Source organism: Pristiophorus japonicus, chromosome 1 (genome assembly GCF_044704955.1).
Source record: "Pristiophorus japonicus isolate sPriJap1 chromosome 1, sPriJap1.hap1, whole genome shotgun sequence".
Classification (NCBI taxonomy): Eukaryota; Metazoa; Chordata; class Chondrichthyes; family Pristiophoridae; genus Pristiophorus; species Pristiophorus japonicus.
The window spans coordinates 264,322,762-264,347,756 of record NC_091977.1 but is presented as its reverse complement, the minus strand read 5'-3'; the positions used below and the strand labels follow the sequence as shown (position 1 = coordinate 264,347,756).

At 49.9% G+C, this 24,995-nt stretch overlaps 1 protein-coding gene across 10 annotated transcripts in view; it reads right to left on the bottom strand.

Moving 5' to 3' along the window:
* LOC139270224 (receptor-type tyrosine-protein phosphatase delta-like) overlaps positions 1-24,995 on the bottom strand; it is a 2,930,110-nt gene that overhangs the window by 457,097 nt on the left and 2,448,018 nt on the right. The gene's annotated exons all lie outside the window — the stretch shown is intronic.

Here is a 24,995-nt window from a genome sequence, read left to right as displayed (position 1 = left end):
TGTACTCTAATTCTAATACCAAGAGCAAATTAAACTCGCAATCAGAAATTTCACTCAAAGCCCTCAAGGATGGGTTGCATAGAAACTGGGAAAAAAAATTACACGGGTGGAGTAAACAACAACTTGCATTTTATATAGTGCCTTTAATATAGGGAAAACAAAATCACAAGGCACTTCACAGAAGAATAACCAGCCAAAAATTGGCATAGCAATAAAGAAGGAAATATTCGGAGAGACTAAAAGTTTGGTAAAAGAGGTAGGTTTTAAGGAGGATATTAATGGACGAGACAGAGGTGCAGAGTCGGAGAGGTTAAGGGAAGGAAGTCCAGAGGTTAGGGGCTAGACATTTGAAGGAATGGACGCCAATGGAGGGACAAAGGGATTGGGGAACGCACAAGTTGCCAGACTAGGAGGCATGCATAGTTTACAGAACGTTGTCGGGCTGGGGGAGGTTACAGAGATAGGGAGGGGCGAGGCTATGGAGGGATTTGAACACGAGGATTAGCACTTTAAATTGGAGGATCTTGCAGACCAAGAGTCAATGCAGGACAGCGAGCTCAGATGCAAGGCAGGATATGCTTTAGCAGAGTTTGGCGGGTGAGAGACTGGCCAGCAAAGCATAGTCAAGTCTGGAAGTGATATAAGCATGGATGAGAGTTTCAGCAACAGATGGACTGAGGCAGGGTCGGAGATGGACAATGTTATGGCGGAGGAAATAGGTGGTTTTTGTGATGGAGAGGATTTAAGGTCAGAAACTCAGCTCGGAGTCAAATAGGACTCTGAGGTTGCAAATAGTCTGGTTCAGCCTGAGACAGTGACCGGGGAGGGGGATGGAATCGTGGACGGGAGGCCAGAGTAATGGCTTCAACTACCCCAAGCTTAACTAGAGGAAATTGCAACTCATATTGGGCTGGATGTTGGACAAGCAGACTGAGGTAGTGGAGGGGGCCGAGAGAGGTGGTGGAGAGGTAGCGCTAGATTTCATCAGTGTACATGTGGAACCTGAAGCCATGTTTTTGGGTAATGCCACCAAGGGGCAGCACGTAGATGAGGAATAGGAGGAGGCCAAGATCCTTGGAGGACTTCAGAGATAATGGTGCAAGAGCAGAAAGAGAAGCCAGTGCTAGCGTTGCCCTGGCTATGATTGGATAGGTAAGAATTAAACTAAGGGAGGGCAGTCTCACTCATCTGGTCAACAGAGGAGATGCAGTAGAAGAGGATGGTTTGGCCGACAATGTCAAAGACTACAACGGATGAGGTGAGTTAGGGACCACAGTCACAGTCATAAAGGATGCAATTTGCGACTTTGTTTAGTGCCTTTGCAGTGCTGTGGCAGGAGCGGAAATCTAATTGTCTAATTGGAGGGGTTCAAGCATGGAGTTGCAGGAAAGATGGACATAGATTTGGGAGGTGACAATGCAGTCAAAGACTTTGGAGAGGAAAGGAAGGTTGGAGACGGGGTGGTAATTTGCAAGGGCGGAGGGGTCGAGATTGGGCTTTTTGAGGAGGGTAGTGATGACCGCAGTTTTTAAATTGAGGGGGACAGTACCTGAGAAGAGGGATCCATTTACAATGTCAGCCAGCATGGAGGCCAAGCAGGGAAGTTGAGTATAGAGATGTTTAGTGGGCATGAGGTTGATAGGACATGAGGTTGAGAGAGCAGGAAGGGCTCTGCTGAAATTGGCCACAAGATTGCGGCAGAAGCATCTGGAGTAGTTAATGCTGATGCAGGTAAAACATTTTTCCACAGCACTGACTGCCTTTGTTTTTTGATGCAAATTAAGTAAAACAATAGCAGCTCTCAGCTGTTCTACTTATTTACTCAAAGTTCAGGTTTCTCTTCTCAATGTGTTTGGAGCCTTTGAGATCACTTTATGCTCCATCATCAGTAATCTTGGCTAATCCCAGATGCAAGCCTCAGACACGAGCTACTGATCCAAAGAAAGAAGCAAAAAAAACCCTACCAGACAGATCTTCAGTGTTATGATCTTCTTGAAAACTGAAATGTGAGGTACACCTGCTACTGTGAGAAATATTTACAATTGGAGAGAAAATCCCGAAAAACTAGACTCGACAGAGTGAGAAGATTAATGTAAACGCTCTGAAAGGGTCATCCTTTAAGTAACACTTGAGCTGTATTGATAACCTGCAATCACTACAGAGATCTAAACACCCAGTAGAGTTTGAGAATCTGATGCCTTTGAAGTATTTAAACTGATGGCACAGATACGATGCATTAATAACACCATCAGCCAAGCAGGTTTTTAAAAATTCGTTCCGGGCTGTAGGCGTCGCTAGCAAGCTCAACATTTATTGCCCATCCCTAATTGCTCTTGAGAAGGTGTTGGTGAGACGCCTTCTTGAACCGCTGCAGTCCGTGAGGTGAAGGAACTCCCACAGTGCTGTTAGGGAGGGAGTACCTGGAATTTGACCCAGCGACGATGAAGGAACGGTGATATATTTCCAAGTCAGGGTGGTATGTAACTTGGAGGGGAGCCTGCAGGTGATGATGTTCCCATGCGCCTGCTGCCCAAGTCCTTCTAGGTGGTAGAAGTCACAGGTTTAGGAGGTGCTACCGAAGAAGCAGTAGTGAGTTGCTGCAGTGCATCTTGTAGATGGTACACACTGCAGCCACGGTGCACTGGTGGTGGAGGGAGTGAATGTTGAAGGTGGTGGATTGGGTGCCAATCAAGCGGCCTGCTTTGTCCTGGATGTTTCTTGCATGTTGTTGGAGTTGCACTCATCCAGGCAAGTGGAGAGTATTCCATCACGCTGCCTTGTAGATGGTGGAAAGGCTTTGGGGAGTCAGGAGGTGAGACACTCGCCACAGAATACCCAGCCTCTGACCTGCTCTTGTTGCCACAGTATTTATGTGGTTGGTCCAGTTAAGTTTCTGGTCAATGGTGACCCCCAGGATGTTGATGGTGGGGGAATTGGCGATGGTAATGCCGTTGAATATCAAGGGGAGATGGTTTGACTCTCACTTGGTGGAGATGGTCATTGCTTGGCATTTGTGTGGCGCGAATGTTACTTGCCACTTATCAGCCCAAGCCTGAATGCTGTCCAGGTCTTGCTGCATGTGGGTATGGGCTGCTTCGTTATCTGAGGAGTTATGAATGGAACTGAACACTGTGCAATCAGCGAACATCCCCACTTCAGTCACTCTCACCTCACCTCTGGAATTCAGTTCTTTTGTCCATATTTGAACCAAGGCTGCAATGAGGTCTGGAGCCAAGTGGTCCTGGCTGAACCCAAACTGAGCTCACACAGCGAATTTAAATCGTAACTTTTGGCGGTTAGAGGCGGTGATACCGTCTGGTCGCTAACTTTAGCGCTGGGCGATGTTGACTGCCTCCAACCGGGACATTCAGTTTTAGCGCTGCTAACTGAAGCGTTCCACACTCCTCTGAGGGCACTAACAGGGCGGTAGCGCTACTGAGGTTAAGGCGCTTGGATACCGACATCGAAGCGCGTAAAGAGGTGAGGTGGACCAGGCAAAATCTGCAAGGAAATGGAGTAAACGTTAACAACAGTCCTCTCGAGGTCAGAAAGCTAAGTAACTGTAAATAAAGTGCAATCTGAACACTTACCTGGTCAGTCTTTCAGATATCGCCCTGGGATCTTCTTTGCAGTGCCTGCTATTTCTGTCGGGAGTAACGCCAGACGCTACGGCAGGCGAAAGCAGTCAAGTTAGTGAACGTGGCGCTAAGAGGGCATTGCACTATCGTGACATCACCAAGTAGGTGGCTCTGCAGTGCGTAGCGCTAAATGACAGTACTGCCACTAAGCAACTAATGAAGTTCGCGGCAGGCTGTAATATCAAGGCGCTCGGGCAGTAGGTGCTTAGCGGCCCATTAGTGCCCCTCTTGGGCGCCAACGGGTATCGCTAAGCCAATGAATTTATAGCCCTTTAAGTGTGCAGTGAAGTAACTTGAATATCATTTAGTTGCCAGAACAATTTAAGTAAGCCGCACTCAGAATTGCTCCTCTTCGGTGTGGCTCGCCCGAACAGCTCCTCGGTGGCAGGGCCCCACCCGAACATCTCCTTGGTGGCAGGCCCCGCCTGAACAGCTCCTTGGTGGCAGGCCCCGCCCGAACAGCTCCTCGGTGGCAGGCCCCGCCTGAACATCTCCTTGGTGGCAGGCTCCGCCTGAACAGCTCCTTGGTGGCAGGCCCCACCCGAACAGCTCCTTGGTGGCAGGCCCCGTCCGAACAGCTCCTTGGTGGCAGGCCCCACCCGAACAGCTCCTTGGTGGCAGGCCCCGCCCGAACAGCTCCTTGGTGGCAGGCCCCGCCTGAACAGCTCCTCGGTGGCAGGCCCCGCCTGAACAGCTCCTCGGTGGCAGGCCCCGCCTGAACAGCTCCTTGGTGGCAGGCTCCGCCTGAACAGCTCCTTGGTGGCAGGCCCCACCCGAACAGCTCCTTGGTGGCAGGCCCCACCTGAACAGCTCCTTGGTGGCAGGCCCCACCTGAACATCTCCTTGGTGGCAGGCCCCGCCCGAACAGCTCCTTGGTGGCGGGGCCCGCCCGAGTAACTCCTCATCTACGGGTTCGCCGGCCTGAACAGCTTCTCAGCGGGAACCCCACCCACCATCCCTTTTGACGTTCCGAAATCCGGAGATACCCGAACCTGGGCTCAGGTGTTTCCGGATTCGTGATGTCAGAAAGATAATCGAAAGTCCAGAAAAGCCTGGAATCCGGAACGGTCTCAGTCCCGAGGGTTCCGGATTCTCGAGCCGTTCCAGATTCCCGACACTGCACCTGTATTCGCTTCCACCACTCCCTGTGGGAGCGAGTTCCACATTCTCACCACTCTCTGGATAAAGAAATTCCTTCGGAATTCCCTATTTGATTTCTCGGTGACTATCTTATATTGATGGCCTCTGGTTATGTTCTTGCCCACAAGTGGAAACACTCTCTCTGTATCCACTCTATCAAAACCTTTCATAATTTTAAAGACCTCTATTAGGTCACCCCTCAGCCTTCTTTTTTCAAGAGAAAGGAGATCCAGCTGTTCATCCTTTCCTGATATGTATACCCACGCATTTCTGGCATCATCCTTGTAAATCTTCTCTGCACCCTCTCCAGTACCAAAACTGTACGCAGTACTCCAGGTGTGATCTTGCCAGGGTGTTGGTAAGACCACACCTGGAGTACTGCGTACAGTTTTGATCTCCTTATTTAAGGAGGGATAAACTTGCATTGGAGGCAGTTCAGAGAAGGTTCACGAGGTCGATTCCTGAGATGAAGGGATTGTCTTATGAAGAAAGGTTGAGCAGGTGGGTCTATATACATTGGAGTTTAGAAAAATAAGAGGTGATCTTGAAACATATAAGATTCTGAGGGGGCTTGACAGGGTAAATGCAGAGAGGATGTTTCCACTCGTGGGGGAATCTAGAACTAGGGGTATAGTTTCAGAATAAGGGGTCACCCATTTAAAACGGAAATGAGGAGGAATTTCTTCTCTCAGAGAGTTGTGAATCTTTGAAATTCTCTACCCCAGAGAGCTGTGGAGGCTGGATCATTGAATATATGTAAGGTGGAGATAGACAGATTTTTGAACGATAACGGAGTCAAGGGTTATGAGGAGTGGGCAGGGAGATGGAGTTGAGGCCAAGATCAGATCAGCCTTGAGGGGCGAAATGGTCTACTCCTGCTCCTATTTCTTATAAGAACATAAGAAATAGGAACAGGAGTAGGCCATACGGCCCCTCGAACCTGCTCCACCATTCAATAAGATCATGGCTGATCTGATCATAGACTCAGCTCCACTTCTCTGCCCGCTCCCCATAACCCCTTATCGTTTAAGAAACTGTATATTTCTGTCATAAATTTATTCAATGTCCCAGCTTCCACAGCTCTCTGAGGCAGCAAATTCCACAAATTTATAACCCTCTGGGAGAAGAAATTCCTCCTCATCTGTTTTAAATGGGTGGCCCCTTATTCTAAGATCGTGCCTTCTAGTTCTAGTCTCCCTCATTAGTGGAAACATCCTCTCTGCATCCACCTTGTTAAGCCCCCTCATAATCTTATACGTTTCGATAAGATCACCTCTCATTCTTCTGAATTCCAATGAGTTCTCATGTTCTTATTTCAGTAGGCAATTAAGAGTCAACCACATTGCTGTGGGGCTGGAGTCACGTATAGGCCAGACCGGGTAAGGACGGCAGATTTCCTTCCCTAAAGTTAATTCGTGAACCAGATGGGTTTTTAATGACGATCTAGCAATTTCATGGTCACCATTAGTGACACTCGCTTTTTATTCCAGATTTATTTAATTAACTGAATTTAAATTCCCCAACTGCCGTGGTGGGATTTCAACTCACGTCTCCGGGTCATTAGTACAGACCTCCTGGATTACTAGTCCAATAACATAACCACTACGCTACCGTACCCCTCGATGATAGCTCAAAATGATAAGATTATAAGAGCCTCAACGAGATTTGGAATGTAAATGAATACAGTTTATGTTTGGATAATTCTGTCACTCGGACAATCCTGTGGAAGCATGTTCCAGTCCGAGCGCTGGAGCTGCAGGATCAGTGCACGGTGAGCTTTGCGCTTGCAAGTATTAGGAGCGGTCAATCCAGCCAGATCTTCCTGGGGCAATCTAATTGTGAGAACAACGTGAGCTTCCGGCCTGGTCTGGGCCTGTGGTTGGGAGTCTACTCAATGGGAAACCTGGGGCAGCTCTTGAATAATTTAAATGTGAACACAATCCTTTTGGCAGGAAGGATGCAGGAAGCAGGAATGCATTCTAGCTGCTCAAAAATGGTGCAGCGCCAACAGTCCATTCACTGATGCAGCAGTAAATGAATTAAAGCATTGCCTTTAGTGGCATGAAAAAGCATCTTCTCCAGACTGCATGCAAGGAAGTTGCACAATGGATGAACGCGGTTCCCAAAATTCAGAGCAACTCGGAGCAGCTGAGGAAAAATAATTGCCAATCTATGGAAATCCACACGGGTAAAAGCAGCCAGACCTTTCCTGTACTAAGAGTTAGCCATGGCTCTGAGTCAGATGGTTGGGGATTCAAGTCCCACTTCCAGGGACATGAGCACAAAATTCTCGGCTGACACTTCACTGCCCTGCTGAGGGAGTGCTGCACTGTCGGAGGTGCCGTCTTTTGAATGAGACATTAAACCAAGGTAATTATCACATTGCTGTTTGCAAATTGGCTGCCGTGTTACCTACATTTCAACACTGACTAACTTCAAAAAGTACTTAATTGGCTGTGAAGTGCTTTGGGACATCCGGTGGTCATGAAAGGCGCTATATAAATGCAAGTCTTTCTTTTACTAAAGTAGATGGCCAAGTATGCACAACATAGAGTTTCCTCTCAGCCTGTTCCACCTTGAGTGAGGCCGCTTGCCAAGTATTCAGATGGCGGGACAGATCTTTCCGAGTTACACATACTGTAGTTCCACACTGTAGTAGGTCAAACATTCCAACTGCAACAAATTGCTGTCATATTGGCACCGGTAAAGGTGAGTTCACAAAAAAAGGCTGCAGTGTCATCATAGGCAGTCCCTCGGAATCAAGGAAGACTTGCTTCCACTCTTAGAATGAGTCCTTAGGTGGCTGAACAGTCTGACAGGAGAGCCACAGTCCCTGCCACAGGTGGGACAGACATTCATTGAGGGTAAGGGAGGGTGGGACAGGTTTGCCGCACATTATTTCTGCTGCCTGCTCTTGTTTTCTGCATGCACTCGGCGATGAGACTCGAGGTGCTCAGTGCCCTCCCGGATGCACTTCCTCCACTTAGGGCAGTCTTTGGCCAGGGACTCCCAGGTGTCGGTGGGGATGTTGCACTCTATCAGGGAGGCTTTGAGGGTGTCCTTGTAACGTTTCCTCTGTCCACCTTTGGCTCGTTTGCCATGAAGGAGTTCCAAGTAGAGCGCTTGCTTTGGGAGTCTCGTGTCTGGCATGCGAACTATGTGGCCTGCCCAGCGGAGCTGATCAAGTGTGGTCAGTGTTTCAATGCTGGGGATGTTGGCCTGGTCGAGGACACGAATGTTGGTACGTCTGTCCTCCCAGGGGATTTGTAGGATCTTGCAGAGGCATCGTTTGGTGGTATTTCTCCAGCGATTTGAGGTGTCTACTGTACATGGTTCATGTCTCTGAGCCATACAGGAGGGCGGGTATTACTACAGCCCTATAGACCATGAGCTTGGTGGTAGATGGGAGGGCCTAGTCTTCAAACACTCTTTTCCTGCAGTGGCGCACGGGAGGCGGTGTTGATTCTCCTCATCAACGTCTGCTTTTGTTGATAAGAGGTTCTCGAGGTAGGGGAAATGGTCCACGTTGTCCAGGGCCGCGCCGTGGATCTTGATGACTGGAGGGCAATGCTGTGTGGCAAGGACAGGCTGGTAGAGGACCTTTATCTTACGGATATTTACACCTCAGTAAATACGTCGACTACATCCTGGAGTTCAGTCTCTGAATGTGCGCAGACGCAGGCATCATCCGAGTACTGTAGCTCGACGACATAGGTTAGGTGATCTTGGACCTGGCCTGGAGACGGCAACGGTCGAACAACTTCTCACTGGTTCTGTAGTTTAGTTCCACTCCAGCGGGGAGCTTATTAACTATGAGGTGGAGCATGGCAGCGAGGAAGCTTGAGAAGAAGGTTGGGGCGATGACACGGCTCTGTTTGACCCCGGTCCGGATGTGGATTGTCTGTAATGGATCCATTGGTGAGGATCACGACCTGCATGTTGTCTTCCAGCAGGCAGAGGATGTTGAGGAACTTTTGGGGGCATCCGAAATGGAGGAGGACGCTCCATAGACTCTCGCGGTTGACATGTCAAAGGCCTTTGTAAGGTCGAAGGCCATGTATAGGGGCTGGTGCTGCTCCCTGCATTTTTCCTGCAGCTGTTGCGCTGCAAAGATCATGTCCATTGTGCTCCATAGGGGACGAAATCCGGAGCTCCCCAGCCACAGGCAGTGGACGGTTGAGGAGGACTCTAGCGACAACTTTCCCAGTGGCTGATAGCAGGGAGATTCCTCTGTAGTTGCCGCAGTCGGACTTGTCCCCTTTTATAAAGAAAGGTAACTTTGATGGTATGAGACATGAATTGGCTAGGATAGACTGGCGAATGATACCAAAATGGTTGACGGTGGATAGGCAATGGCAGACATTTAAAGATCACATGGATGAACTTCAACTATTGTACATCCCTGTCTCGAGTAAAAATAAAATGGGGAAGGTGGCTCAACTGTGGCTACCAAGGGAAATTAGGGATAGTGTTAAATCCAAGGAAGAAACATATAAATTGGCCAAAAAAAGCAGCAAACCTGAGGACTGGGAGAAATTTAGAATTCAGCAGAGGAGGACAAAGGGTTTAATTAGGAGGGGGAAAATAGAGTATGAGAGTAAGCTTGCAGGGAACATAAAAACTGACTGCAAAAACTTCTATAGGTATGTGAAGAGAAACTGATTAGTGAAGACAAACGTAGGTCCCTTGCAGTCAGAATCAGGTGAATTTATAATGGAGAACAAAGAAATGGCAGACCAATTGAACAAATACTTTGGTTCTGTCTTCACTAAGGAAGACACAAGTAAACTTCCAGAAATACTAGGGGACCAAGGGTTAGCGAGAAGGAGGAACTGAAGGAAATCCTTATTCGTCAGGAAATTGTGTTAGGGAAATTGATGGGATTGAAGGCCGATAAATCCCCAGGGCCTGATAGTCTGCATCCCAGAGTACTAAAGGAAGTAGCCCTAGAAATAGTGGACGCATTGGTGATCATTTTCCAACATTCTATAGACTCTGGATCAGTTCTTATGGATTGGAGGGTAGCTAATGTAACTCCACTTCTTAAAAAAGGAAGGAGAGAGAAAACAGGGAATTATAGACCGGTTAGTCTGACATCGGTAGTGGGGAAAATGTTGGAATCAATTATTAAAGATGTAATAGCAGCACATTTGGAAAGCAGTGACAGAATCAGTCCAAGTCAGCATGAATTTATGAAAGAGAAATCATGCTTGACAAATCTTCTGGAATTTTTTGAGGATGTAACTAGTAGAGTGGACAAGGGAGAACCAGTGGATGTGGTGTATTTGGAATTTCAAAAGGCTTTTGACAAGATCGAACACAAGAGATAAATGTGCAAAATTAAAGCACATGGTATTGGGGGTAATGTATTGACGTGGATAGAGAACTGGTTAGCAGATAGGAAGCAAAGAGTAGGAATAAACGGGTCCTTTTCAGAATGGCAGGCAATGACTAGTGAGGTACTGCAAGGTTCAGTGCTGGGACCCCAGCTATTTACAATATACATTAATGATTTAGATGAAGGAATTGAATGTAATATCTCCAAGTTTGCAGATGGCACTAAGCTGAGTGACAGAGTGAGCTGTGAGGTGGATTCTAAGAGGCTGCAGGGTGACTTGGACAGGTTAGGTGAGTGGGCAAATGCATGGCAGATGCAGTATAATGTAGATAAATGTGAGGTTATCCACTTCGGTGGCAAAAACAGGTAGGCAGAATATTATCTGAATGGTTATAGATTAGGAAAAGGGGAGGTGCAATGAGGCCTGGGAGTCATGGTACATCAGTCATTGAAAGTTGGCATGCAGGTACAGCAGGCAGTGAAGAAGATAAATGGCATGTTGGCCTTCATAGCAAGAGGATGTGAGCAAAGGAGCCTTGAATATTGTGTGCAGTTTGGTCTCCTAACCTGAGGAAAGGCATTCTTGCTGTTGAAGGAGTGCAGCGAAGGTTCACCAGACTGATTCCCGGGATGGCAGGACTGACATATGAAGAAAGACTGGATCGACTAGACTTATATTCACTGGAATTTAGAAGAATGAGAGGGGATCTCATAGAAACATATAAAATTCTGATGGGATTGGACAAGTTAGATGCAGGAAGAATGTTCCTGATGTTAGGGAAGTCCAGTATCAGGGGTCACAGTCTAAGGATAAGGGGTAAGCCATTTACGACCTAGATGAGGAGAAACTTCTTCACTCAGAGAATTGTGAACCTGTGGAATTCTCTACCACAGAAAGTAGTTGAGGCCAGTTCGTTAGATATATTCAAAAGGGAGTTGGATGTGGTCCTTACGGCTAAAGGGATCAAAGGGTATGGAGAGAAAGCAGGAATGGGGCACTGAAGTTGCATGATCAGCCATGATCATATTGAATGGTGGTGCAGGCTCGAAGGGCCGAATGGCCTACTCCTGCACCTATTTTCTATGGTCACGATCACTGCATCTCTCAGATCTCCCGGCATGCTCTCCTCCCTCCAGATGAGAGAGATGAGGTCATGTATCCACGCCAACAGCGCCTCTCCACCATACTTTAGTGCCTCAGCAGGGATTCCATCCGCACCCGTAGCCTTATTGTTCTTGAGCTGTTTTATGGCTTTTCCTACCACGTGCGACATTAGGGTTTCACTGAGGTGGTGGCGGGTTGCATGCTCCGGGATGGAGTCGAGAACACTCGAGTCAAAGGCAGAGTCTCGATTGAGGAGATCTTCGAAGTGCTCCTTCCAGTGGGCCCTGACAGCCTCGGTGTCCTTGATGAGTGTTTCCCCATTCTTGGCCAGCAGTGAGGTGGGGCCTTTGGAATTTGAACCATAGGTGGCCTTGACTGCGATGAAGAATCCTCGCACATCATGGCTGTCGGCCAGCTGCTGTATCTCCTGTGCTTTCTCCATCCACCACCTGTTCTTCAGGTCCCGGGTTTTTTGTTGGACCTCAGCCTTGAGCCGTCTGTAATGCTGCTTTGTTGCTCCCGAGGTGGGTTGTTGCTTCAGGCTCAGAAATGCTCTGCACTTGCGATCTATTAGTTCTATTAGTAAAAAATTAATTGCTCACACATAAGCAAGTTGGGCAGTTAGGTGTCACTCTGCGTGCTCTTCAAACTTCTATCATTTCAACAGTATTTCTCGGCTTAAAGGACCAGGCGGTACATAACGGCAAACTCATGGGGGGGGGGGGGGGGGAAAAGAGATTCCTTCAACTTTAAACCTTTAAATGCTTTTGATGATGCTGCTCTGCAAATCCTGGGGCCAAGGAGCAGAGAGGAAGTGAGGGAGAAAGAAGCTGGATGCTGTTCCTTTTTTCACCATTCACTCATTCAAACACACACACTCCATCATGCGAAAGTGGCACAAAGTGGTCAAAGTTCCAATCAGCACACCGACAGAGGTGTGGCAGAGAAGGCCGCAAGTCTGCCGATTCCCAAAGCTGCAGACCCTGCCCATAATTGCAGGGACTCGGCCATTAGCATAGTCAGCACAGATTTCCAATGCCTGCAAGGACATGTCAGCAGTGCCTGATCTGCCCTTGATAGGTGGAGCAGCCCACAGCCACTCTGCCATTGGTTCCTGCAATGTATGCACCTGTGAGTATGTTCACAGAAACTAAGAGTTGTCGAGCTGTTGCATTGTGAGTGGCTTATCCAGTCACGTGATGTTCCCAAGACTCAATAAAACCCCAGTCAGTTGAATCTAGGTCTTCCACGATGAGGTATGCAGTTGTGAGCCTAGTGGATGAACTGGTAATGTGTAATGTGATTGTCAAACCTTTGTTAATAAACCAACTCGTTCTAAATAGCAATGTGTTGCTATGAATTCTTAAGCAAAGAACCCATCTACAGTTTCCCCCCTGAGCCCCTCCTCTGACTGAACAAACAGATCTTCTGTGCCAAAGGGAGCCCACTGTAGATGCTGGAAGGGTAACTGATGCCCTCTGGGATTGATTATCCTTGTGTGCAGTGCTTTTCCAAGGTCTTGGTGGAATTCTTGCCCATTCTCAGCATTGAGGCCTCATAAAAGCATTATAAGCAGAACGCCCGGGATAATCCAAGAACTCTCCTGCCGCTACGACCTCTTGATGTGGACATTCCATCTCTGATACAAATAAATTTGCCTCACATCCTTCATTTTATCCGCTCCTTTCTCTTCTAAAATCTCAAGTAGAGGAGCAGCAATGGGAATTGCCACATCTTGATATAAAATCCTAGTTTACCCATACAGCAATGGCCTTCACAGCCCATTTGAAAGGGTGATCTGAGAGCACAGCGTTTTCTTCAAGGAAGTCTGTGAACTGCATTGTGCCTCGTTGTAACATATTTACCATCAGTTCAAACGTGATCAGGAACACAATGTGAAAGAATACTTTAGGCCAGCGAAGTTACAGATCTTCAGTGATTCCCCTGTCCTTGCACATATGATCCTCAGCAGAAGGAGCAATCTTTCTGATGGAAATCCTACCCTACTATTCTTTTTGAATTTTGCCAACAGACTGTCTTCGGTATTCAAATCAAAATCAGTGTAGACTGTTAGAGATTTCTACAGTTTGATTATCAGATTCCTCCCATTATAAAATATGCAAGAGGATTTTGTTGAGGATTTAACATAGACCATTTAAAACCTACGCAACCCTAGCAAACAGAAAATGAGAGACTTTGACATCCAGGTTTGTTTACTTAATTTGTGTAAATCAGCAATTCCTTTCCTTCAACAATAACACCCGTACATAAATGAGAGCACATTATCTGCTGTGACCTTATCCAACCCATTTCTGTTCGCATGTAAATGAATAGTTAAGTTGTACCTTCAGCAAATGTTTGGGAAGAGATGTTCTGCAATTACTACTGAAATTAACACTGTAATGTATGCACCTGTGAGAATGCTCACAGGTTTGTAGAGCTGTTACACCTTTCAGTTCCGCGCGAAGGGGTTTCCTGTACGGACAGCTCCTGCACACTCTCAACTTTGCCATCCTCGTCTGCTGTCCGGACACGCCATGGCGTCCCATCTTGCCGTCCGGAGGAGGCGGGGGTCCCCGATGATGTGCACTCCACGCGGGAGTCCTCCCACTATTTATCGGGGACTTGGCCTGGAGGGTGGTGCACGGAGCAGTCCCGTGCAATAAATTTTTAAGCCGGTTCACAGGCTCCCAGGCCGCCTGCAATTTCTGCGGTCTGGAGGAGTCCGTGTTCCACGTTTTTATTGAATGTGCGAGATTGCAGCCCCTGTTCCATTATTTAAAGGGGCTGCTCCTCAATTTCTGGTTGCACTTCAGTCCCACACTCCTGATCTTTGGGCACTCTGTGCGGAGGGGAGCGGGTAGGTCCGAGGGCCTCCTCATAGGACTGCTCCTGGGCACAGTCAAGGGTGCCATCAGCCGGTCCAGGCAGCGGGCGGTCGAGAGGGTCGTTCAGCCTGACTGCCTGCCTCTCTTCTGCGCCTACATCCAGGCCAGGGTGTCCCTGGAGATGGAGCACACGGTGTCCATCGGTATGCTCGCGGCCGTCCGCGAGAGGTGGGCGCCGGAGGGACTGGAGTGCATCATCACCCCCGGCAACCAAATTTTAATTTGATTTTATATGTTTTAAAGTTTAATTTGTTTAATTGCCGGTTTTAGTGCCGCCCCCCACCCCCCCGACCCCCTGCTTTTAGCCAGGGGGCACTTGTATAATTTGTGTTTATACTGCCCGAAAAAAAAAAGGGCACTTGAAAACTGCTTGGAGTGTTCCCCCCTGCCGCCCCCCCACACCCCTTTAATCAGGGGGCACTTGATTAACGTTTGTTTTGTTTGCAACAAAATAGTTGCAAATAGTTCAGTTCTGCACGGAAGGGATTCTTGTACAGACTGCTCGAGCACACTCTCCACTTTGCCATCCAGACACGCCATGGTGCATCATCTTGCCATCCGGAGGATTAAGGGGTCCCCAATGGAGTGCTCTCAATGTGGGAATCCTCCCTTTATTTATTGGGGACTTGGTCAGGAGGGTGTTGCACGAAGCAGTCCCATGCAATAGGTTTTTAAGTCGGTTAGTGGACTCCCAGGCCGCCTGCAATTTCTGCGGTCTAGAGCAGTCCGTGTTCCATGTTTATGTTGAATGTGCGAGGTTGCAGCTCCTCTTCCTATATTTGAAGGGGCTGCTCCTCAAATTCTGGTTGCACTTCAGTCCAACGCCCCTGATCTTTGGGCACCCTGTGCGGAGGGGAGCAGGCAGTTTGGAAAGCCTCCTCGTAGGACTGCTCCTGGGCATGGCCAAAGTGACCATCAGCCGGTCCAGGTAGCGGGCGGTCGAGGGGGTCGTTCAGCCCGACTGCCTGCCTCTCTTCCACGGTTACATCCGAGCCAGAGTGTCCTTGGAGACGGAGCACGCGGTGTCCACCAGTACACTCGCGGCCTTCCGCGAGAGGTGGGTGCCGGAGGGACTGGAGTGCATCATCACCCCCCAGCAATCAAATTTTAATTTGACCCTTTATTGTTCAAAAGTTTTACTGGGTAATTTGTCGGTTTAGGTCCCCCCTTTAATCAAGGGGCACTTGATTTATTGTTTTGCACTAAAATAGTTGTAGAGTTGTTACATTGTGAGAGGCTTAGCCAGTCACATGGTGTTCACAAGACTCATTAAAACCCCAGTCCGTTGGGTCGAGGTCATCCACGATGAGGCATGCGGTTGTGAACTGGTAATGTGTAGTGTGATTGTTAAACCTTTGCTGATCAACCAACTAGTTCTTAATAGCAATGTGTTGCTATGCATTCTTAAGCAAAGAACCCATGAAGCAAATACATTACAAACACGAAGGTGGCGGATTTAACCCAATCCGCCTGCAGTCTTGGGGTCGCACTCTCTCTTTCTCTCTCTCTCTCTCAGACTCTGGCAGCGCCATTTTCTTTCCGAACACATGGGGGCTGGAGCGAATGTTCTCGTTCCGGGTCAGAGACCCCAATGGGGGAGAACTGTATCTGAAGGCACGACAGACACCAGCAGCTTGCCCCGAATGTGTAGATAAGGCCCGAGGACCAATTCTTGCCAATCCTTGGGCCTCTTGGTTCAGGCGGGCTCTGCCTCCACATTGCCGCGTCTAGGCCTCAATACAGGCCCACACAATTTCAGGGAAAATGCGTTCATTGCTGATCATTCAAAGTCATTTTTATGCAGTGAAAAATAATCGAGTTATCTAATAATTTGAATTCAGCAATGGAAACATAGCAAATTGCTTAAAAAAAATTAATCGTTAAGAAAAGAAAGACTTGGATTTATATCGCGCCTTTCTCGAACACAAGGCATCTCAAAGCGTTTTACAGCCAATGAAGTACATTTGACGTGTAGCCACTGTTGTAATGTGGGAAACGCAGCGGCCAATTTGCCCACAGCAAGATCCCAGAAACAGCCGTGTGATAATGATCAGATAATCTGTTTTTTTGTTATGTTGATTGAGGGATAAATATTGGCTAGGACATCGGGGATAACTGTCCTGCTCTTCTTCGAAATAGTGTCATGGGATCTATTACGTCCACTTGAGAGAGCAGACTTGTTTTAACATCACATTCAAGAGATGGCATCTCTGACAGTGCAGCACTCCCTCAGTACTGCACTGAAGTGTCAGCTTAGATTTTCTGTGCAACAGGTCCCTGGAGTGGGACTTGAACCCACAAGCTTCTGACTCAGAGGCGAGAGTCCTACCCACTGAACCACAGCTGACACTTTGATTCAAGTTAGATCATTTGAATTAATTGACAAAAGAACCAAAGGTTTTGTTTTTTTACACAGCGAGTGGTTAAGATAGCGAATGCACTGTTTGAAAAGGTGGATGAGGCAGACTCAATCAGGGCTTTCAAAAGGGAGTTGGATAAGTACCTGAAAGAAAAAACATTGCAGGGCTACGGGGAAAGGGCTGGGGAGTTGGGACGAGCTGAAGCTCTGATTCTATGAATTAAAAGAAGGGGACTATATATATACTTCCCTCCCCTCCCCATCTCATTAAAAGTACACTTAATATGTACTATAATATTGCCAGGTCATTACAATGGGTTAGTGACAAGGTTTGACGTTTCGCAATGTTGCCTGAACGTTTCTATCAGTGAGAGGCCACGGGATATTATGGGTGGTAAATACCTTTTCATTTACTTCATTTTACTCTGCTTCTGATAATTGCAATGTGGAAATATTTAACGTAATCCCAATAGAGTTTTGGAGGCTTATTACCGTCGTTGGCAGGCTGGAAGCAACGCAACTGTACAATTATGTAGCTGGATAATAAATAATCATTTGGGGCTGATTTTCTCGTGCTTTGTGCATAGGAAACACATATTCCCTAGGTGAAAAGTACAGGGAAAAGTTTGGAGACCCAAGATGTCAGATCTCGACCACTCACGCTGCTCCAGGATTTTCACTCAGGGCGGGCACAAACGCTCCAGCCAGATGGAGTACAACTACGTTAATGAAGCAGGGGTGAGTATTCCCTGTCCTCAAGCATTAGAAACATAGAAACATAGAAAATAGGTGCAGGAGTAGGCCATTCGGCCCTTCGAGCCTGCACCTAACCTGTCCAGTCCCGTCAGAATTTTATATGTTTCTATGACATCCCCTCTCATTCTTCTAAACTCCAGTGAATACAGTCCCAGTCGATCCAATCTCTCCTCATATGTCAGTCCGTCCATCCGGGCATCAGTCTGGTGAATCTTCGCTGCACTCCCTCAATAGCAAGAATGTCCTTCCTCAGATTAGGAGACCAAAACTGATCACAATATTCCAGGTGAGGCCTCACCAAGGCCCTGGACAACTGCAGTAAGACCTCCCTGCTCCTGTACTCAAATCCCCTAGCTCTGAAGGACAACATACCATTTGCCTTCTTCACCGCCTGCTGCACCTGCATGTCAACCTTCTATGACTGATGTACCATGACACCATGACACCCAGATCTCGTTGCACCTCCCCTTTTCCTAATCTGTAACCATTCAGATAATATTCTGCCTTCGTGTTTTTGCCACCAAAGTAGATAACCTCACATTTATCCACATTATACTCCATATGCCATGCATTTACCCACTCACCTAACCTTCCCAAGTCACCCTGCAGCCTCTTAGCGTCCTCCTCGCAGCTCACACCGCCACCCAGCTTAGTGTCATCTACAAACTTGGAGATATTACACTCAATTTCTTCATTTAAATCATTGATCTAATTTGTAAATAGCTGTGGTCCCAGCACTGAGCCCTGCGGCACCCCACTAGTCACTGCCTGCCATTCTGAAGAAGACCCGTTTATCCCGACTCTCTGCTTCCTGTCTGCTAACCAGTTCTCTATCCACGTCAATACATTACCTTAATACCATGTGCTTTAATTTTGCACACCAATCTCTTGTGTGGGACCTTGTCAAAAACCTTTTGAAAGTCCAAATACACCACATCCACAGGTTTTCCCTTGTCCACTCTACTAGTTACATCCTCAAAAATTTCCAGAAGATTTGTCAAGCATGATTTCCCTTTCATAAATCCATGCTGACTTGGACCGATCCTTTCCAAGTGCACTGCTGTTTCATCTTTAATAATTGATTCCAACATTTTCCCCACTACTGATGTCAGGCTAACCGGTCTATAATTCCCCGTTTTCTCTCTCCCTCCTTTTTAAAAAAAGTGGTGTTTCATTAGCTACCCTAAAATGATCACCAATGCATCCACTATTTCAAGGGCCACTTCCTTAAGTACTCTGGGATGCAGACTATCGGGCCCTGGGGATTTATTGGCCTTCAATCCCATCATTTTCCCGAACACAATTCCCTGATTAATAAGGATTTCCTACAGTTCCTCCTTCTCACGAGACCCTCGGTCCCCTAGTATTTCCGGAAGGTTATTTGTGTCTTCCTTCGTGAAGACAGACCAAAGTATTTGTTCAATTGGTCTGCCATTTCTTTGTTCCCCATTATAAATCCACCTGAATCCCACTGCAAGGGACCTACGTTTATCTTCACTAATCTTTTTCTCTTCACCTATCTATAGAAGCTTTTGCAGTCAGTTTTTATGTTCCCAGCAGGCTTCCTCTCATACTCTATTTTCCCCCTCTTAATTAAACCCTTTGTCCTCTTCTGCTGAATTCTAAATTTCTCCCAGTCCTCAGGTTTGCTGCTTTTTCTGGCCAATTTATATGCCTCTTCCTTGAGTTTAACACGATCCCTAATTTCCCTCGTTAGCCACGGTTGAGCCACCTTCCCCATTTTATTTTTACTCCAGACAGGGATGTACAATTGTTGCAGTTCATCCATGTGATCTTTAAATGTTTGCCTTTGTCTATCCACCGTCAATCCTTTAAGTATCATTCGCCAGTCTATTCTAGCCAATTCACGTCTCATACCATCGAAGTTACCTTTCCTCAAGTTCAGGACTCGAGTCTCTGAATTAACTTTGTCACTCTCCATCTTAATAAGGAATTCTACGATATTATGGTCACTCTTCCCCAAGGGGCCTCGCACAACAAGATTGCTAATTAGTCCTTTCTCATTACACATCACCCAGTCTAGGATGGCCAGCCCTCGACATATTGGTCTGGAAAACCATCCCAAATACACTCCAGGAAATCCTGACTTTCTCTTGGATCACTGGGAGGACACCTAAAAGTAATAGGCCTTTATGCCTGCAACCCCCTGGGAACACCCATTTACCCAGGTTCAAAGATCAGGAGAAAAGGGAGTAGACTTGTTTTGCTGGGTCTTCACCTTTTTATGATGCCCTAAGATTTTCAGAGCTTTTTGCGGGTGGGGAAGTGTGAAATTTGGCCTGCACTGCAGTAGGATTTCCACTAGTGATGGGCCCTATTATCAGCTGTGGCTCAGTTGGTAGCACACTCGCCTCTGAGTAAGAAGATTGAGGGCTCAAGTCCCACTCCAGGAACCAAGCACATAAATCGAGGCGGACACTCCAGTGCAGTGCTGAGGGAATGCTGCATTGTCAGCGGTGCTGTTTTTCAGATGGGATGTTAAACCGAGATCCCGTCTGCTCTCTCAGGTGGACGTAAAAGATCCCCTGGCACTATTTCGAAGAAGAGGTCAGTTATCCCCGGTGTCCTGGACAATATTTATTCCTCATTCAACATAACAAAAGCAGATTATCTGATCATTATCATATTACTGTATGTGGGAGATGGCTGTGTGCAAGTTGGCTGCCGTGTTTCCCACATTACAACAGTGACTACACTCCAAAAGTACTTAATTGGCTGTAAAGCACTTTGCGATGTCCAGTGGTCGTGAGAGGTGCTATATAAATTATTTTTAGGTCCAATGCCATTCGAGCCGTGCCATTGAGGGGAGAGGGCATGATTGGAGTATCCTTGGATGGCCCTGGGCACGGGGGTCGGGGGAAAGAAGGAACAAGAGATATAAAGGTAACTGAAGCGGAGAAAGCCACTCACACTTATTGTCCAGCAAGCACTGTACCTCCCCGAGCATAGATTGAGCCATGGTAAAGTACTTTGGGCCCAAGTTTCCACACGCGCCTAGAACGGCGCAGTCCCGACCTGGACGCCCGTTTTTCACGCCACAAAGTGCGCCTAAAAAAATCCTCGGTATTCTCCACCTACCTGCAGGTCCTCTGGCCCTCGGCGCAGCCAGCACGAGCTGTGGGGGGGCGGAGCCAGGTCCCTGCACTGAAAACAGTGCCGGGACTCTGCACATGCGCGCTACAGTGGCACGCAAGTGCAGTAGCTCCAGGCGCCGAACTGTGTGGGAGGGGCCCGAAGCACGCAGCCCCTAGCCCTGGCTGAATGGCCTCGCTGGGGCTGCGTGAATAAGGCTCCTCCCACGGCCAGCTCCTGCTCCCCGCTCCCCCTCCCCCCCCTGCCTCCGGACCAGACCCGACACCCGCTCCCCCCCCCCCCCTGCCTCCGGACCAGACCCGACACCCGCTCCCCCCCCCTGCCTCCGGACCAGACCTGACACCCGCTCCCCCTCCCACCACTGCCTCCGGACCAGACCAGACCCGACACCCGCTCCCTCCCACCCCACCTCCGGACCAGACCCGACACCCGCTTCCCCCCCCCCCTGCCTCCGGACCAGACCCGACACCCGCTTCCCCCCCCCCCCTGCCTCCGGACCAGACCCGACACCCGCTTCCCCCCCCCCCCTGCCTCCGGACCAGACCCGACACCCGCTCCCCCCCACCCCACCTCCGGACCAGACCCGACACCCGCTCCCCCCCACCCCACCTCCGGACCAGACCCGACACCCGCTCCCCCCCGCCCCCCCCTGCCTCCGGACCAGACCCGACACCCGCTCCCCCCCGCCCCCCCCCTGCCTCCGGACCAGACCCGACACCCGCTCCCCCCCACCCCACCTCCGGACCAGACCCGACACCCGCTCCCCCCCGCCCCCCCCTGCCTCCGGACCAGACCCGACACCCGCTCCCCCCACCCCACCTCCGGACCAGACCCGACACCCGCTCCCCAACCCCCCGCCTCCGGACCAGACCCGACACCCGCTCCCCCCCCCCCCCGCCTCCAGACCAGACCCGACACCCGCTCCGCCCCCCCCCACCTCCGGACCAGACCCGACACCCGCTCCGCCCCCCCCCACCTCCGGACCAGACCCGACACCCGCTCCCCCCCACCCCACCTCCGGACCAGACCCGACACCCGCTCCCCCCCACCCCACCTCCGGACCAGACCCGACACCCGCTCCCCCCCCCCCCACCTCCGGACCAGACCCGACACCCGCTCCGCCCCCCCCCACCTCCGGACCAGACCCGACACCCGCTCCGCCCCCCCCCACCTCCGGACCAGACCCGACACCCGCTCCCCCCCACCCCACCTCCGGACCAGACCCGACACCCGCTCCGCCCCCCCCCACCTCCGGACCAGACCCGACACCCGCTCCGCCCCCCCCCACCTCCGGACCAGACCCGACACCCGCTCCCCCCCACCCCACCTCCGGACCAGACCCGACACCCGCTCCGCCCCCCCCCACCTCCGGACCAGACCCGACACCCGCTCCCCCCCCTCCAGCCTCCAGACCAGACCCGACACCCGCTCCCCCCCCCTGCCTCCGGACCAGACCAGACCCGACACCCGCTCCCCCCCACCCCACCTCCGGACCAGACCCGACACCCGCTCCCCCCCCCCCCACCTCCGGACCAGACCCGACACCCGCTCCCCGCCCCCCCACCTCCGGACCAGACCCGACACCCGCTCCCCCCCACCCCACCTCCGGACCAGACCCGACACCCGCTCCCCCCCCCCCCACCTCCGGACCAGACCCGACACCCGCTCCCCGCCCCCCCCTGCCTCCGGACCAGACCCGACACCCGCTCCCCCCCCCTGCCTCCGGACCAGACCAGACCCGACACCCGCTCCCCGCCCCCCCTGCCTCCGGACCAGACCCGACACCCGCGCCCCCCACCCCCGACTGACTCGCGCTCCTGTTCCCGCTCCCCGCCCCCCCAGACTGGACCCGACCCAACCCTACCCGCGCTTCTGTTCCCGCTCCCCACACCCCCGACTGGACCCGACCCGCGCTCCTGTTCCTGCTCCCCGCCTCCCCGACTGGACCCGCGCTCCTGTTCCCGCTCCCCGACTCCCCGATTGGACCCGACCCGACCCGTGCTCCTGTCCCCGACTCCCCGACTGGACCCGACCACCCCCCGCCACCCCCCCACTGGACCCGACCCAACTCCCGCTCCCGGACTGGATCCGACCTGACCTCCCCCCCCCTCTCCCTCCCTACCTCTCTCTCTCCCTCCCCCCTCCCTCCCTCTCTCTCTATCTCTCTCCCTGCGCCCCCCCTCCCTCTCTCCCTCCCTCCCTCCGCCCCCCCCCATCCCTCCCTCCCTCTCTCTCCCCCCCCTCCTCTCCCTCCCCCCCCTCCCCCCCCTCTCTCCCCCTCCCCCCCTCTCTCTCTCCCCCCCGACCCGAACCGAACCTCCCCTCCCCTCCCCTCCCCTCCCCGACCCAACCCAACGCCACCTACCTGTAAATCTGGTGCTGGGGACGGGCCCTGCCCGAAGTCTCGGGCAGGCCCGTTCAGCCTTCGGTCCCGAAAGGCCTGCCTGAAGCACTTTCACACAGGTAGGAAGATGGTTTATTTAATCTTTTCTTTGCTTATAAATGTTTATTCAGGTTGGATTTATTTGTATAATATTTGTATAAGTATAAATAAGGATTTATTATAGAATTTAATGACTTCCCTTCCCCCCCCCACCCCCCCCGCTCCCCCCCCCACCTCGTTCTGGACGCCTAATTTGTAACCTGCGCCTGATTTTTTAATGTGTAGAACAGGTTTTTTCAATTCTACAAAAATCTTCACTTGCTCCATTCTACTTTAGTTTGGAGTACGTTTTCACTGTGGAAACTTTCAAATCAGGCGTCAGTGGCCGGACACGCCCCCTTTTGAAGAAAAAATTCTGTTCCAAAGTAGAACTGTTCTACCTGACTAGAACTGCAGAAAAAAAAATGTGGAGAATTGCGATTTCTAAGATAGTCCGTTCTCCACCAGTTGCTCCTAAAAATCAGGCGCAAATCATGTGGAAACTTGGGCCCACAGAACCATCGTCTGCAATTCAGCCGGTCAGCATTTCACAGCCTTGGACTTAACTAAGTCACGACAAAGACCCACTTTAGCACTTTCGAAATCACAACGCTGCAAGAAATAATGTAAATGGCTCAAAGGTCAACAGCGAATACCTAACCCATGTATCACTTTCTGAACAAAAACGGTGTGGCAAAACATGGCCAGTTGCCTCCCCTGCTGCTTTCAGCCCTCTACAATCCCTTCACTTCCACACTTGTCTCACTATTGACTTGGTGAAGAGGTTTGATTTGTTTCAAATCTCGGCTCCCATGTGTAAGCACTGACCTTACACAGCGGCCAAAGTAAGCAGAAGCAGACTGCTGCGTGCTCAGTGGCCACTAGAATGGTTCAAGTTCTCAGACTCATGAAACTGGAAATCCACCTACAGTCAGTTAGTTTGGATTCTTCGCGATCCCAACGGAAAACGTGATTCAGGAAAATTAGCATGCAACTCGATCTCCTTTCAGAATACTAAACATGGTGCAAGAAATCAGAGGGCCCGAGTGGATTCGAAGCTGGTTTTAAAATCGGCAATAGTACCATCAGTGTATTAATTTCACTCTATATACAGGTACCTCATCTCACTCGCTTCACCCAATTATTTCTGAAAAAGTTAATTATCTGATAAGATACACTGTGCTTGCTGCTGATAGTGGAATGTGTGGGTAAATGCAATACTTCTACAGCAAAGAAAATATTTTGCTGAAAAGCAGTATTAACTCTGGTTTTGGAACGGACTCTGAAAAATTAGGCATTAGATTTGTTTTTGCTTTAATGATTAACCTTTTCCCAAAGCCTTAGTTGAATTAATTAAGTGGTTGTGCATTTAAATGGGGGGAAGTCTTCTGCAATGGCTCATTAATTTAATAGATGGGAAATCATGCAAGGCCCACTAACCTCCAAGCCTCAATTGCTGACCTGTATTCCCAGCAGATGCAGATTCACAAGAGCATAAGTTTGGGTCAGCGAGTGGTGGGGAGTGTAGCATTAATCTTGCAGCCTGAGTTTAACTTCACGTCAGTACTGGAGCGCAAATCTCAGCCAGGAGAGTGCGAAAGGCCTGAAGATCACTGGGCCGGAGAAGGAGTAGAAGCCAGAACTCTTGCTCCTGACCGCTACCCCGTGACTCTTGCTGGCAAGTCTGTGCAGGGATGTCATGTCAGGACAAGAGCAGGTTTGGGCCATGATGGCACCCAAGGCCAAATAGTCACCCGACACTCTCTGTTTAGGCTCTCGCATGAAGAATGGGGACTTGTGTGAGGCACTGGGGGGCTGAACCCCACCATATGTTTCTGCCTGCATGGAAAAGGGAGAAGAGGGGAGAGAAATCAGAAGGGAAGGGAAGAAATAAAGAAAGGACATTGTAGAGCACAGGCGATGGGATATTGGTTTGTCCAGGAATCACTCGTTCAGGGGTTCTCAACCTGGGGGTTGTGCGAGAAGATTTTAGGGGGTCCGTCAGTTGGTTTGTCCCACCAATGTACAGGAGAGATGACTGATGTTTATGGCATTAGTAGTCGTCCCTCTTTATTCAGGTGAGTTGGAATAGTCTCAGCAATACAAAGACTGCATGCACTGTCAATTCAGGATTTTACTCTTGCACACCATTTGAACACTGAAACAAGTCCCTTTGCATGTCACTGCCTTTTACAGTAGTATTTATTGCGGTTGGTATTTTTTATTGATCCAGCC